This window comes from Manacus vitellinus, unplaced genomic scaffold (assembly GCF_001715985.3).
Source record: "Manacus vitellinus isolate BGI_N305 unplaced genomic scaffold, ASM171598v3 scaffold_30_pilon, whole genome shotgun sequence".
NCBI lineage: Eukaryota > Metazoa > Chordata > Aves > Passeriformes > Pipridae > Manacus > Manacus vitellinus.
Window position 1 is genome coordinate 6,725,490 of NW_021940291.1, and position 13,838 is coordinate 6,739,327.

Below are 13,838 nucleotides of genomic sequence, written 5' to 3' on the forward strand. Positions count from 1 at the left end.
AAAAGCTTATCTTTAACTTGTGCAGAGTTCTTAAAATCAGCAGTCCAGATCCTTTAAAGACTTTATGATGTTTAACCAGCACAAACATCACGTATTATAAATGCAAAAGGATATAATCAATGGAAATACCTCCTTGCTCCACGCTGTGCAAAGAGTTCTGCCATTTTCTGCATCAATTACTGCCTTCTGACACTGGTAGGAAAGGCAAAGGTTTAGAAATGATGGAACCTTAAGATATTAGTGAATAAATGTCCTTCCATCACTGCTGAAGTGACCTTATGCCCATTTGGTTGGGCAATGAAAACAGCCCCAGTAAATGTCACAGAGAGTCAAAATGTATAGAAAAAGGGGGCTTTGTGAGAACTCTGACAAAAATTAGAGGAGCTTATCTGTGTCTCATAGATGTAGAAAGAAAAGAAAGAAATGTCCTTGGAAAATGTATTTCACTGGAAGGTACATTTTTTCTGCTGCAGAGCATTAGGGAGGAGTGCAGCCTTGGAGTTTATAGAAACTCACACCTCTATTTACAAAACCAGCTCACAGCTTCCCTGAACATTGAGCCACAGTGCAGAGAGCATCACTATCCTGGTTCTAAGCCTGGCTCATCTGCCAGCTGAACAGCCTTTGGAATAATGCTACCATCAGCTTTGCCAGCTTTATCTCCTTTCCACAAGAATAAGCAGGTTTCAGTCAAAGGAGGAAATGATATGCTAACAATACATGTAATGCAGTGAGGTGCCAACTGAAACAACTGTCATTTTTGTCCCTGAAGACACTGAAAGGAGAGATAAAAAAATACACCTGCATTTTAAAAATGGTCAAGGTGCATAAGCACATGTTAGCATCCCAGGCAGTGAGACAATTTCAAGATTCTGTTATTTCTTTTGTTAGGCATTGATCAAACTCTGTCTGGCCTATATCCTATGAAAGGATGTCAGGACATTATTGTAGCATTTTATCAGAGTAAATGATCTCCCTCAAAACTCCATTCTTTTAAAAATTGCAAGAGTTCCAAAATTACCTTTTAAAATTAAATACTGGTAGAGATTAACTCACATGTCACAGGCAGAGTGGATTTGGGTGAAGATCTACAATCTCAGTCTGCACAAGCCTTTTGCACCTATAAAATGAGTTAAAAAAACACAAACAAATGACCTACCCTAGTTACCAGATTCTGCTTATTCCCACACTAGGAGAAGACAATCTAAAGAAAAAAAAGTAAGAAAAAGAAAGAAAAGAGAGGATGGAGTGCTTTTTAACATTTTGGTCTGTTATTATAAACTTACTGCTTAAAATAGTTAGGAAAAAAATGATCCCCTGAGCTCAAATTTGTAGTCAGATATAGATCAGTGAATGCAGAGAACTTTCTTTTACCGCTGTGTAGGCTTAGAGTACAATCTCCAGGAAATGGAAATCTGGGAGCTCTATTCCATAAAAGGGAAAAGTATTTAGAGGCCCTTGGCTTTCAGTGTGTTCTCTCTGCAACTCATTTTACCATAGTAGAGAAAGTTAAGCATAATCAGTTAACTCACCCTCTCTGAGTCACGGCCGAGTCCCGTGTCAGTGAAGGCTCAGATAAAGGTGCTTTACTCCATCCCCACTGATAGCTTGGCACTTGACCTCGAATGCTCTGTCACGTCACAACAAGGATACACAAAAAAGAGCAGAAATAAACACTTAAGAAAGCATTTTATTAATATATCTTGACCTCATACTGCCTGGGGTCAAGTCAAGCAACTCTCATTTGTCAACAACGGGAGCTGCGTGCTCATGAACACAGCTGAGCTGCACCAACCCTCAGTTGCTTTTTGTAACTTTTTTCTTTGCTGTGCTGCAAAGTGGTTGTAAAACACTAACACTCCTGTTTGCACTCCTTTTTGTATAGCTGTAAAAGCACATGGAATTTGTGCAACATTTTGAATTATGTTTTGCAGCTTTGAAGTACTTAAAAACCACTAAACTTCCTTCCTTCAAACCGAGTGCGAGCAAAACAGGGTGGTTTTCTCATGTTTTTACCATAGATCAAGTTTTCAAAGACAAAGCATGATTATAGTTTAGGATACACAGACAAAGTTTATTGGCATGCATTAGCTATCTCAAAAAATTAAACGAACCTCAACAACACAACCAAACCAAATAAACAAAACACATAAAACCAGATCCAGGGTATCTTGACAGAAATACTTTAATATTTTGCTTTAGGACTTCAAAATTTTTGTGTAATAGAAATATTGACTGAAAAAGGTAAAAAAACCAAACCCACTACTAAAGCTGACTCATGTACATTCTTACTCTGTGTGACAAAAGATACTACATGGAAGTTGGAAGACACTTTCTTTATTGTCTGCAGCACAGGAAAACACTGACTGTCTCCTACTACATCTCATTTTTATGACAAAAGAGTGCATTTTCATGGTAAGTACTTAGGTTTGCAAGATATTAAGATCCTGCTCCAGCCAGTTTAGCAAAACACACAGTCATAGCCCCCAGGACTAATGTAAGGCCCCTCTGTGATAACCTCCCTGTTCTGAGTTCTGCCCACGGCCAGACAGCCGTACAAAGTAAAATCTGGAAGACAAAGTGGTGTTTCTGTTTATGAGATACAGAACAACTCCTCTGGGGCATGCAAAGTGTATGTAGCCACTATGTGAATTCAAAGCATCTGTTTTCATTCTGAGAACTACAGAGATGAATTCCTGAGCACAGAGGTTAATTCCTGAGCAACTTAAATAATACTTCCTGACAGAAGAACACTTCCAGGTTGCAGCCTCAGAGACAAGGGAAAAATGTGCATAATTCTGTCACAAAGGTATTTTAAAGGAAGAAACTAACAAAAGCTTAAGGAAAATACAGCTTCTAAAAAGCATCTCTCAGACTAAGTGTGTACAGACTTCCTTGGGACTACAAGCTACACATACAGGACTTGATTTACAGAGCACCATGACAGGAAACAATCTCCTTGTCTGCTTCCTGTTTTCCTCATAGCTCAGGAACACATAAAACTTGATGGTTTTCAATAATGTGCTTGAATGACAGAAAGGAAAAGTGAGGTCAGGCAGAGAGTAAAATCTTGTTTTGATGCATGTTGATTGGGAGCACTCAGGAGAATATCTCCAGCAATGGCTAGTTATGACACTGTTGAGACTGAAAAACAAAAGCTTTGGGGGTAAAAGGTTATGCTGGTCCATTACCAACAAGATCAACTCCTAGAACAAGGCATTTGGTTGGGTTATGCACTAAAAATTTTATATCAGAGTTTAAAGAAATCTGATAACTAACCCCGACAGAGTTTAATGGAAAACGTTTCCTGGGAGTTACGTACTTAACTCCAATAGGATCCATTCTGGTCCCAACTTTAGGCTTTTCCCTGATGCATTAAAGAAAAAGGAATTGGGCCTGATTTCAGTCACAGACAATCATTTTAACACAGCTAAATGGAAATTTAAGACTTACTAAAAGATCATAACTGTATTTGAAAATAGCACTTTTTTTTTGTAAAACGCTGCCTGCCAGCTTTATTTGTTTTAGCAATGTTTTTACAATTTTGGTTATGTTAGCAGGCAGTGTTTAGATTTACGTCTCTTGCTGCAAAGCATCCAGAGGAGTGGCTTACAACCTTTCTTTTTTCCTCATGATTTCTAGGCTGAATTTTATGCCGCAGACAATCTGCAAACAGATGAGGAACAGTATTGCACTAGCTTTATAGACTGGTAGATCCAGATTTTTAAAAAAGGCTTTTCTTTTAAGGTAAATATATTTTAGGCAGCTTGAAAGTTTCCCTATTCCACTACTTTGTTTAGGGGCAAGCAGGAGTTAACATTGAACGAATCAAACTTTTATAAATTACTCTGCTTTGGATGCAAATGTTTTATCTTCAGTTTTTGGTTTTTATTTAGAACTAAAAAGAATGTAGGGAAATGAGGTTATAAGTAGCATTACCTCTCTGTGAAAGCAAATGGTTTTAAGAATTGCATACAAGTTCACAAAAAAAAAGTGTTCTGGTTCACTTGTAGTGTTTATTCATTTTGGGGTTTTTCTTTGAACAAATCATCTTAAGACAGAACTCCAATAAGGTAATTTTATCTGTTTAAGTCTATACCTAAGATACTGGACCCAGGTCTCATATGGGAAGGACAGCCAAAGGGAGCTATGGAAAACAATAGATCTGCCAGGTTCTTGGAGCAGAGGCTTCTCCCCAGTCATGCCATTTCCAAGAACGTGGCACTCCCCACGGTCCACATTCCATGCTGGAGACAACAGGACAATTGTGGCAAGAGAACCAAAAGGAGGTGGCACTTCATCCTGGATTCCAGACCTGAAAGCTTTTGCCCATCTGTTCCCCCTCATGCAATGGCTAGCATTCAGCACAAACTACAGTCAGCTTAATTTAAGACATGCTCTCCAGAGTAAAAATCTTTTATGGCCAAAGAGAAAACAATGCATGTATCTCTCTCCTTTCCCCTTTCTTGTTATCTGCATGGCTTGGTTTTGGTTTTTTATTGCTTTCCAAGTAGTTGTGCATATTTCATAGCAAAAAGCAAAAAAGTCTCTTAAGAAAGTAGAAGAAACTGAAGTGAATATGAAGCCAAATATTCAGTCTTTCAAAACATAACAGTGGAAGCCACCTCCATATTTCACTGAGCTTACTAAAGTTTTATGCTCAAATCCTTAGAGGAAGCTCTCCAACAGTGAACCAGATAGTTGTGGTAGATCCTTTACCCCCCAGGAAATTGTCTTCCAAAGCCACATCACAAACCTCTGCTACACACAAAGAACAAAGTGCACAAGCATGCCAGGCTAGGTCATGAAACAGTCAGAGCTGCTTATCAGATCTTACCACCCAAAAGGTTTTAGATGTGCCTCATGCATTCTAACTTTCAACTTGTACCCCAAATATGCTTTTACAATTTCAACAATTCTTTCCCTTGTTTTGTGCCAAAAAACAACCTACTCCCACAAAAAAAACCCAAAACAAACCCAAAACCAAACACAAACTCCCTCCCAAAGTGAAAACTCCCTACCACTCTACAATTCATAGGCAGCTGTTTCCATAAGTTCTGTTAATTTGTGAACAGCGAACTAAGAAGCAGCAGTGCTCAGCCAGATGGCCTCTAGGAAACCAGTTGGGTTGAACTTTGGGGTACTTTAAAAAAGATTTTACATATATATTTATTTAATAAAAAAGGCAGTACATGTGATGTTAAGGAAAAATGAATCCCTGATTTATGGAGTATTATGCACAAATTAAAGAATTCAGCCAGTAGTAGGAAATCTGATGATCAGCAGACTGTCAGATCTCAGGGCAGAGTTGATATGTTTCTTAACTTGAAGATTATTTTTGATAGACTTTAAGGAAATGCAGTTTAAAGGAAGAATGTGAACATGGAGTGGGTGGATATTTGGCATGGAGAGTAAGGATTTCTAAGCATAAGGAACAGCATATAAGAAAGTGTGAAGATAAGAGTGGGAGAACAGTACATTAAGTGTCATTCAGGAGGGTAGTTCAAAAGAAATCTAGAGCTAGGAAGTATCTAGAGAAAAAATCTATTGTCTTACAATGTAAAGGCAGTGACCTTAAAACAGGATAAAAGGGGAAAAAAAAAATGATACGTGAGTAAAAAATGCTGCTCTCTTCCTCCTCCTAAACAACTTACTGCTTGAAAAAAACACATAATTTAGTTTAGGAGGCAGCCTCAGTGTTTATTGCACGGTGCTGAACAACCCCTCTGATGCAGGGCTGCTCACTGATAAATCACTCAGCAGAAATGGTTAATGCCAGTAGCACTCACAGCACCAGGAGATGATATTACCACCAAACATGCCTTTGCCTAAATGAGCATCATGTACTCAGTGACACAGTCAACAAACAGTCGTTTGGGTTTCTTTCTTCTACTCCTTCTCACAGATTTGGAGAAACCTAGCTATGTTTCTGCTGTCTGGACTGCATGTATTATACATCACATTCTAGTTACACATTTATTTTTGTCTGTGGTGTAGGCAGAGTTGGGAGCTTGAGATGATATTTTCTCAAATTTCCACTTGACTATATTCTTAGCTAATGTAAAAGGAGAACAAATATGCTTGTGAGGAGGGGAGTCAGACAAGATTAAGGAAAAAAAAATTAGTGTATTTTGGTGTTGATTCCTCCTTGTTTGAAAACAATCTTAAGGTTGCTACATGAAGTAAAATTTTCAAAAGCAATTTTTATATATAAACATTCTATAAACTGTTCTGTTCTCCAGGGCAGTGGGATATCGACCTTATATAATTTGGAAAAAACAACTACCAAAGGCCTAACTTAGAAACACAAATAAGTTGAAGGCAATCAGGGTAGAACACTATTGCTTAGTGACCCAGGAGCCTTGTTGCTAGTCAAGCAAAAAAATTTTCCAAATGAAGAAATGAAACAAAATTCTTTCTTTCCCAATCACAAAGGGTAATCCCAGAGGGCACACTTTGTTGAACAATCCAGCAATAAATAGCCTTCTTTGGCAGCCCAAAATGCTATTGTGGGCTTTCAAGCAGGGAGATTATACTTTGCTCTCCATCTTGCATAGATAAATGGTAAAGCAGCAAAACAAGCATTTTATTCCCATTTTATGCTTCCTGGACACAATCAGACTCACATTTCCTTACTTTAGTGATACATGAAGGTTTTTTTGCATTACAAAAATGAGCATACACCAAAAGAGCAAGAATTTCTCCTTTTCGTGAGGAAATAATTATGGATCTGATTCCATTGAGTTTTTTGAAACACTGCTGTACACTAGGAAGGGAATATCTACCGTATCAACTTTTTCAAATAATCAGCCATTGTCTGGACTTTGGCTGCTGACTGCTTATTTGACTGCAGTAACTTACATGTTACTGTAAGGTGGCCAGACTGGAAGATCGATTCCCAGAATCAAGGAATGCTTTAGGCTGGAAGGTCGTTTGGACCAACCTCCTCCTTGACCCTTGCAGGGTCAGCACTGAAGCAACTAGAAGTTGCTTTGGACTTTGTCCAGTTGGAGCTTGAAAACTTCCAAGGACAGAACTTGAAGAATTTCTGGTAGATCTAACCCAATGTTTAATTACCCCCACAGTAATTCCCCCCTTGCTCCACCCTTACATCCAGTCTGACTGTCCCTTTAGGATCCTTGTCTCTCATTCCCCTGCCATGCACCCCTGTAAAGTGCCTCAGTCCATCTTTTTAGCACCATCTTACTTAAGTATTGCAAGGCTGCAACTAAGGTCCTCTCCAGGCTAAGCAGTGCCAGTTTGTTCCCTTGGCATCCTCTCAAAGGATCTGTGCCTCCTGACTACCATAGTGGTTCTCCCTGGGTTTGCCCAAGTTTATCAACATCCTGGGGGCCCAGATGTGGTGAGAATGTATTTCTACTCGCCCTCCATGTCTACTAAATGGGCAGACCCTCGAGGGACTTGACTAGTAACACCATGTGAAATGGAATGCCAGTAGTAAGAACTATGTTATTTGAATCTAATTATTCAGCTGCTTTTTCCACTGACCTGGTAGTTAACTCATCCAGGCTGTAATGTGCCAACTTGTATCCAGGGATTCTGCATATTAGATCACAAGAATTGTTGGTTTTGCTAGAAACAGTCCTAAATTTCACCCCTGGAGTACACAAATCTGCAGGCCTTGCTGCCTGTGAATAAGCAAAACCCAACATATACATCTCTTCCCTCATGCCAGCATATGTGTGAAAAAGCAGTAACATTTTATAGCACCATCTTTTAGCCTTTTTTCCTAGAAACAGACACAACTTGAAAACCAGCAGCTAGATTAATTTCTCTTATCAAGCTTCAGAAACAATTGCTCAACTTCAGTATTACCCAAAGAGGTGGGGTGGGGTAGGAAGTCCTTGGTGTCTCATTCAGGTGTGATGTCAATGCAGATTGAGAGCCAAAAGTACTTTCTTGCTCAAAAGACCTATTAATGCAACACAAGATTTTGCAAATATGCTTTGCAGAAGGTCTTTTGCTTGTATTGCTGAATCATCTGCAGATTTCTGTGCCCTGTGTTATTCCTTGCTGACAAAAGTACTCTTCAGATGCAGTCACACAGTGTCATTTTTACACTATGAAGTTCTGGCAGTGAGCATTCCTGAACTGATTTAGTCTTTAGTTTAAATTTAATTTTTAAGAAGTGTGATGGGAAGAGGCCTTGCATTTACTGGACAGTTCAATCTATGTACTATGTAAAGTTAGACTTTCAGAAGCTTGGAGGAAGCTTGGTTTTCTAGTTTTTTTTCTGCTGAGATTTAAAAGAAAGACCCACAATACCCAGAGACCGAGAGACCACCCTATTACTGATGAATTTGGCAAAGAAATTCAGTGTGCATTTGACTGACTAAGGTAGAAATGGAGTTGATGACCCCCCCCCCCCCAGTGAGGTACACATGTTAGCTGAAACATCAACAAATTCTTCAAAGTCTCTTTTTTTCTAATTGGCCTCATTGAGACAGTTATGAATTTCAAGATGAAAGCAACAAAGAATATTTGATTTAATGATTTAAGGGCTGCAAAGGTGTTGCATCAGACAGGATGATGTAGTAATTAAGAGAGAGGTAAAATAGATACTCCAAACTCCACACATCAATGGTTGTTAGCACAGAAACTGTTCCATCAGGAGTGCTCCTGACATGGCTGTTCTTATATCTTATACAGTAAAATATTCACCTGCATTTTTTAAAATAGTATTTTATAATGCAGCCACAGCACTAATTTAAACTTTAGTCATAAATAACATTTGGTGAGATGAGCTTTGAACTTTGTGAGACGAACTCTTTTGCAAGTCTAGAACCCACAGCCAAAATTACAGGAGAAATAATTTGCTCTTGTTTTATCCTTATTTGACATGGAGATGAGGTAGCTTCAGGAAAATTAGACCTGAGCCCTTTATTTTCACGTGGGGAAACTGCTTTATCACTGCAGAAAGAGATCTGCTGACTTGCAGAAAGGAAGGTCTGAAAATGAAAGCAAACAGTTGTTTGTGAAAAAAGAAAAGCAAGTCCCCATTTCCTGTGTTCTCAAAGTTCTGCACTCTGTTGGGATCCAAAATGAAGGATGGTTATTGCTAGTACCAAAAAAAAATAATAATTCCACAGTTGCCTTTCCACTCCATCTGTCCTACAAAGCCTTTGCCTACAGAAACAGCACCCACTCCAATAGCAGCTCAATCGTTCTGTACGACTTGATCTTCAAGATATTAACACTGAGGACCCAAAGAAGATTTTAACCATCTCCTGCTGGTTTTCTCACTCTAAGAAAACACAGATGTATCCTGCACATGTATACTTCATTTTCTGAAGCATTCTCAAATGTGGAAGCTAACCTTTGATGATTTAAGTGAATGAAGTATATAATTCCTCTGATTTTTAAACTCTTCTCAGCAGTAAGAAAATGAGGCCTATTTTGGTTACTTGCTAAAGTTCTAGATTCAGGAGCTTTACTATTTGCACTCTAATTTGGAAACCATTCTTATTGGCTTGCATCTGCTAGAAAGCATGGTAAGAAAAGTGACTTTTCATTTTCTTTTAGAAAGCTACCAAATACAACACCTTAAGAACAGATGGTTTACTAACTTTATTTCTTACATTTTCAGTGATTGTTCTCCAAAACCCAGAAGTGGTACAGTTTATAATAAAGATCAAAGCTATCAGAACAAGAAAGCAATTTTTATGCATTGGTTGGTATGTACTGTACCAAAAAGCCACATTTTTCTGGGTAATTAGACAGTTCAGAACAAAGCTTTGAGGAAAACAACAGCTCTGCTCTTCTGGAATAGCACAAGCCAAATGTAGCAAAATGTTCCTCGTGTCCTTTGTCAAAATCTTTCCCTCATAAAATTATTTAGCCAACACTGTTCCATCCCTGATTATATCCAGGAGCTGATCCAAAAAATAATGTACCAGCTTTCTGCATAATCTCATCTCATCAACATCTATAAAAACCCCAGAGTCATTTAATATGGTTTTATCAGTGTTATGCACAGGGAGGCCCTAGCACAGAGGTGAGCTTGAACCACAGAATTCCTTCTGCAGGGAGAAAGAACTCTGGACTTTGGGGGTTATATTTTATATACTAGGTTTTAAAATTTTCACCTCAAAACCGAAAATAAAAATGGGGAAAGTGAGAAGGGTGTAAAAGGAGCAGAGTTACTCATATTCTGTGAGGCTTTAAAAGAGAAACAGGACATATCAGGGGTCAACTCAATATTGCTGCTGTCATTACTCTATTAAGAAATTGTGGTGTGTATCTAATTATGCTCTTTTTATAACTTTATATATAATGACTCAAAATGGCATTTTGTATTTGCCTACTTAAAAACAATTTGTGTACAATAAGTTTATAGTCTGCATACATTAAGGTTTATTATCTTACCAGTTTTTCTTTCCTTATAAAGGAAATAAACTAAATATGATTATATTAAACATGATTATATTAAATTAATGGAATGTGGCTACTTTATTTGAAATTTAAAACAGGTGTAGAAAGGTATGGAATGAAAAAGATTCATGAGTCTAATATATTATGAAATAAAAAAATACAAAACTGGGTAAAATATTTAGAAAATGTGTCTTAAAAGAAGATACAGGAACTCATTGTAATTTTAACCATCTCATAGAACTACACAGATAAGACCAATCTTTTATAGAAGAAATGCTGAAATACTGGTGCTTCAAAAGTTTTATTATTAATCAAATTTTGGGGGTTTTAGAATGCCTCTGGACAACATTCTGGCAAATGCCACAACAAAAAGCTGTGCATGAGCTACCTGAGGTAGTGGCAAGCAGATAAAAAGCCTTAAAGAGACTGAGACAAAGGCAAACAAAGACAGACAAAGTACAAGCAATGAATGATGTTCATTCTTTCCAAACACCTCCTTCAATAGTTTGATGTTGCCCTTGAACTGTTTTGCTGTTCTGCCAAAACAAAACAAACCTCTTATTTGAGGACTGATTGCTTTATAATTTTATTTTCACTTAATACTTTCATCCTAGTTCTTAACTTTTAGGTAATAACTGTCCTAGATAAGAAATTAATGTATTTTATTAATAAATAGATGCAGATCAGAGAATGATAAATTAATACAGGACTGTACAACATTCCAAACTTTGCTGTTTCATTAAATTTCTTTACAAAAGTCAACAAGCATTTTAATAGAGGAAATATGCATTTTTCGAAGAGAGGTTTTGACAAAATTGTCTACCAAGCCCCTTAAGGAAACTCTGCTCTCACAGGACAAAAGGGAAATACTCCTTGTCATTTAAGGAAGAAAATAAAGGACAGGAGTTACAGGTCTCTGTCTCCTGCAGAGATTAAACTTCCACAGGTACTGAGGTGTTCAACAGAGTCATGGAGAATCTGGAAAAGAGGGTCTGTGCAGGTGATTAGAGGTGAAATGGGAAAATCATATCTAAAGACAGCCAAGGCAGTTCATGGGATACTGAGCACCTGAATGATAAAATGGCAGGTGAAATAGGCCCTGCTGAAAAATGCAAATCAATGCACAAGGGGAAAAAGAAGCAGCTTAAGGCTAAAATCTGAGCTCTTTACCTGTCGGGAAAGAGATCCAAGTAATTTTGGATAGTTCTCAGAAAACAGCATTCAGCAGCAGCCAAAAAGGCAAAAATATTAAGAATTAATAGAATATGGGCCCAAATTTTAAAACAGTTCTCAAAAAAAAGTCACATCTCAAAAAACCAACCAACCAACCAACAAAACCAACCAAAACCCTAAAAAAACCCCAATATAAATACAAGGGGTTCATAGAAGAATGAATGGTCAGAAATTGCAAATGGTTTCCACGGAAAAAAGACAAGAGCAATTCCTCTTGAAAAAGGGACAGTTCTGGATAGAAACAGATTAGAAAATTATGAAGAGACTGGAGAGGGTGGCCTATCAATTATTTGCTCAGAAGTCCATGCAGTACATAAGGATGCCAAAAGCAGTTATTAGTTATAGCTTATAGTACAAAAGAAGCTCCTTCACAACAGTATATAATTAAATAATTGAATTTGTTACCACAGTAAGTTGTAAAGGAATTGGAGGATATAAAACAGTTCAAAAACAGATTAGATGCATTCAGAGGACAGGTACAGTGGTAGTTCTGTACAGCCTCTGGGCCTGGAAAGGCCTGACCTGCAGATGGTCGAAAACAGTGAGGGTTAAAGGACATTTCTGCTTTTGGAGTAGCATGAACATGATTCTCTTGTGGGATCAGGTGAATGGTTTGCATGACCTGGCTGTGGAGGCTGAATGTTCACTGGAGGAAGCAAGTTCAACTTCTGAGAGAGACTGATTGTGAGAAAGTGAACAAAGGGAAATTTCCTTTTTGCCCATCCTGAGTAATTAGCAATGCTGAAGGAAGGGATGGACAGAACAGACAGAAAGAAGTAATGGGAGAAAAAGACTTTTACATTTTTCTAGTCAATACAAACAGTACATGCTATAACCACAGCCAGAATTAAGATCCTGCTGCCATAGGTCTGTACTGTGCTGGATTCCTAAGTAGCCTCCTTGAAGAAGTAAACATATCTCAATCTGAAGAATGTCTGGCATCTCCCTGCTTTGTCACGTTTTAGATTCTTGCATATGAACAAACTTCAGATGTTTTCTAGAGGCTATTTGGATGGCAAGTCACTGAAAGTATTTTCAGTTCTTAAAGATGCATCAAACAAAAAGGAACTGAATTTCACAGAAGAAAAGACAGTGAGCCAGCAGTTTTCAAACTTTGCAGTCTTACACATACATGAACATATTTGCTCACACATACACTAAATGACATTCCCAATTATGAAGAAAATTCCATTTGCTTACAATACTATTTAGTAGAAGACACAGGTGCAAAGCAGTATGGAATCTTCTTCCCCTCCTTCTTCCCCCAGAATATCAAGAAGCTGAGACTGGCATGAAGGTTCACACACCTCTTGATTGCTGTTCTCCATCTTTTTTCCTCCTTATTATCACAGAATCACAGAACAGCCCAGTTTGGAAGGGACTTTTAAAGAACAACTGGCCCAATCCTTTGTGGGAAAGGGAGCCTGGATGAGATTGTTGAGCATCCTGTCCAACCATAACTTGAAAACCTCCAGCACTGGGGATGCTACCACAGCCCTGGGGAGGTTGTTCCACTGAGGGATTGCTCTCACTGTAAAAACATTTCTTTTTATATTGAGATGAAACCTCTCCCTATCATGTACATTCAGCTGTACAGTGCTGCCTACACTGCTGGTCCAAATGCCTCACGTGTGGCTGAGTCAGAAAAAACACGGGAATAATCTCTGCTCAAATGGTACAAATTGGGGGAATGTCTTAAGATGCTCTTGCACTCCCACTGGTTTCCTCTCACAGAACCTATAGTGGTAGGAATAAACCCCAGCTTTCTGGGAGAGAGGCTGGAAGTCTCTCTTCTCCTTCTCTAATTAATATTTCTTCAGTTCTGTATAAGCATCAGGGTTTAGTAGGCAAGGAAATGTAAAAAAAAAAATATAAGATCGGTCCAAGATACAATGGATGACCTTTCCCCTTGAGATATTAAAATATTGAAAAAGAAATTAGTACTATTATATACCAGCCACTTCACAACTGTAAAATTATTTCACACTGTAAGTATTATTTTCCTTGTACACCTAGTAAATTGAATCTCAAAGAGAAATTCCACAATAAGGTTGCCTTAAAAACAAACAGATAATATATATAATTTTTCATGCACTGTTGCTAGTTTTTACATCATAAATGCACAAGATCAAAACAGAAAAATTATATTTAATTCTTGTCTACCAAACCTTGTAAGCAACCTCCTTTCTTTTCAACAAAGCACAATCAAAGCT

At 38.0% G+C, this 13,838-nt stretch overlaps 1 protein-coding gene across 3 annotated transcripts in view; it reads right to left on the reverse strand.

Moving 5' to 3' along the window:
• Window positions 1–13,838, reverse strand: part of MRVI1 (murine retrovirus integration site 1 homolog) — a 103,958-nt gene that overhangs the window by 37,854 nt on the left and 52,266 nt on the right. For all 3 annotated transcript variants that reach the window (XM_018076118.3, XM_018076119.3, XM_018076120.3), the window contains exons 5-6: window positions 1,533–1,630; window positions 1,057–1,120 (exon numbers count right to left, since the gene is read on the reverse strand). The gene's annotated coding sequence lies outside the window, so the exon portion shown is untranslated. The remainder of the gene's footprint in view (window positions 1–1,056; window positions 1,121–1,532; window positions 1,631–13,838) is intronic.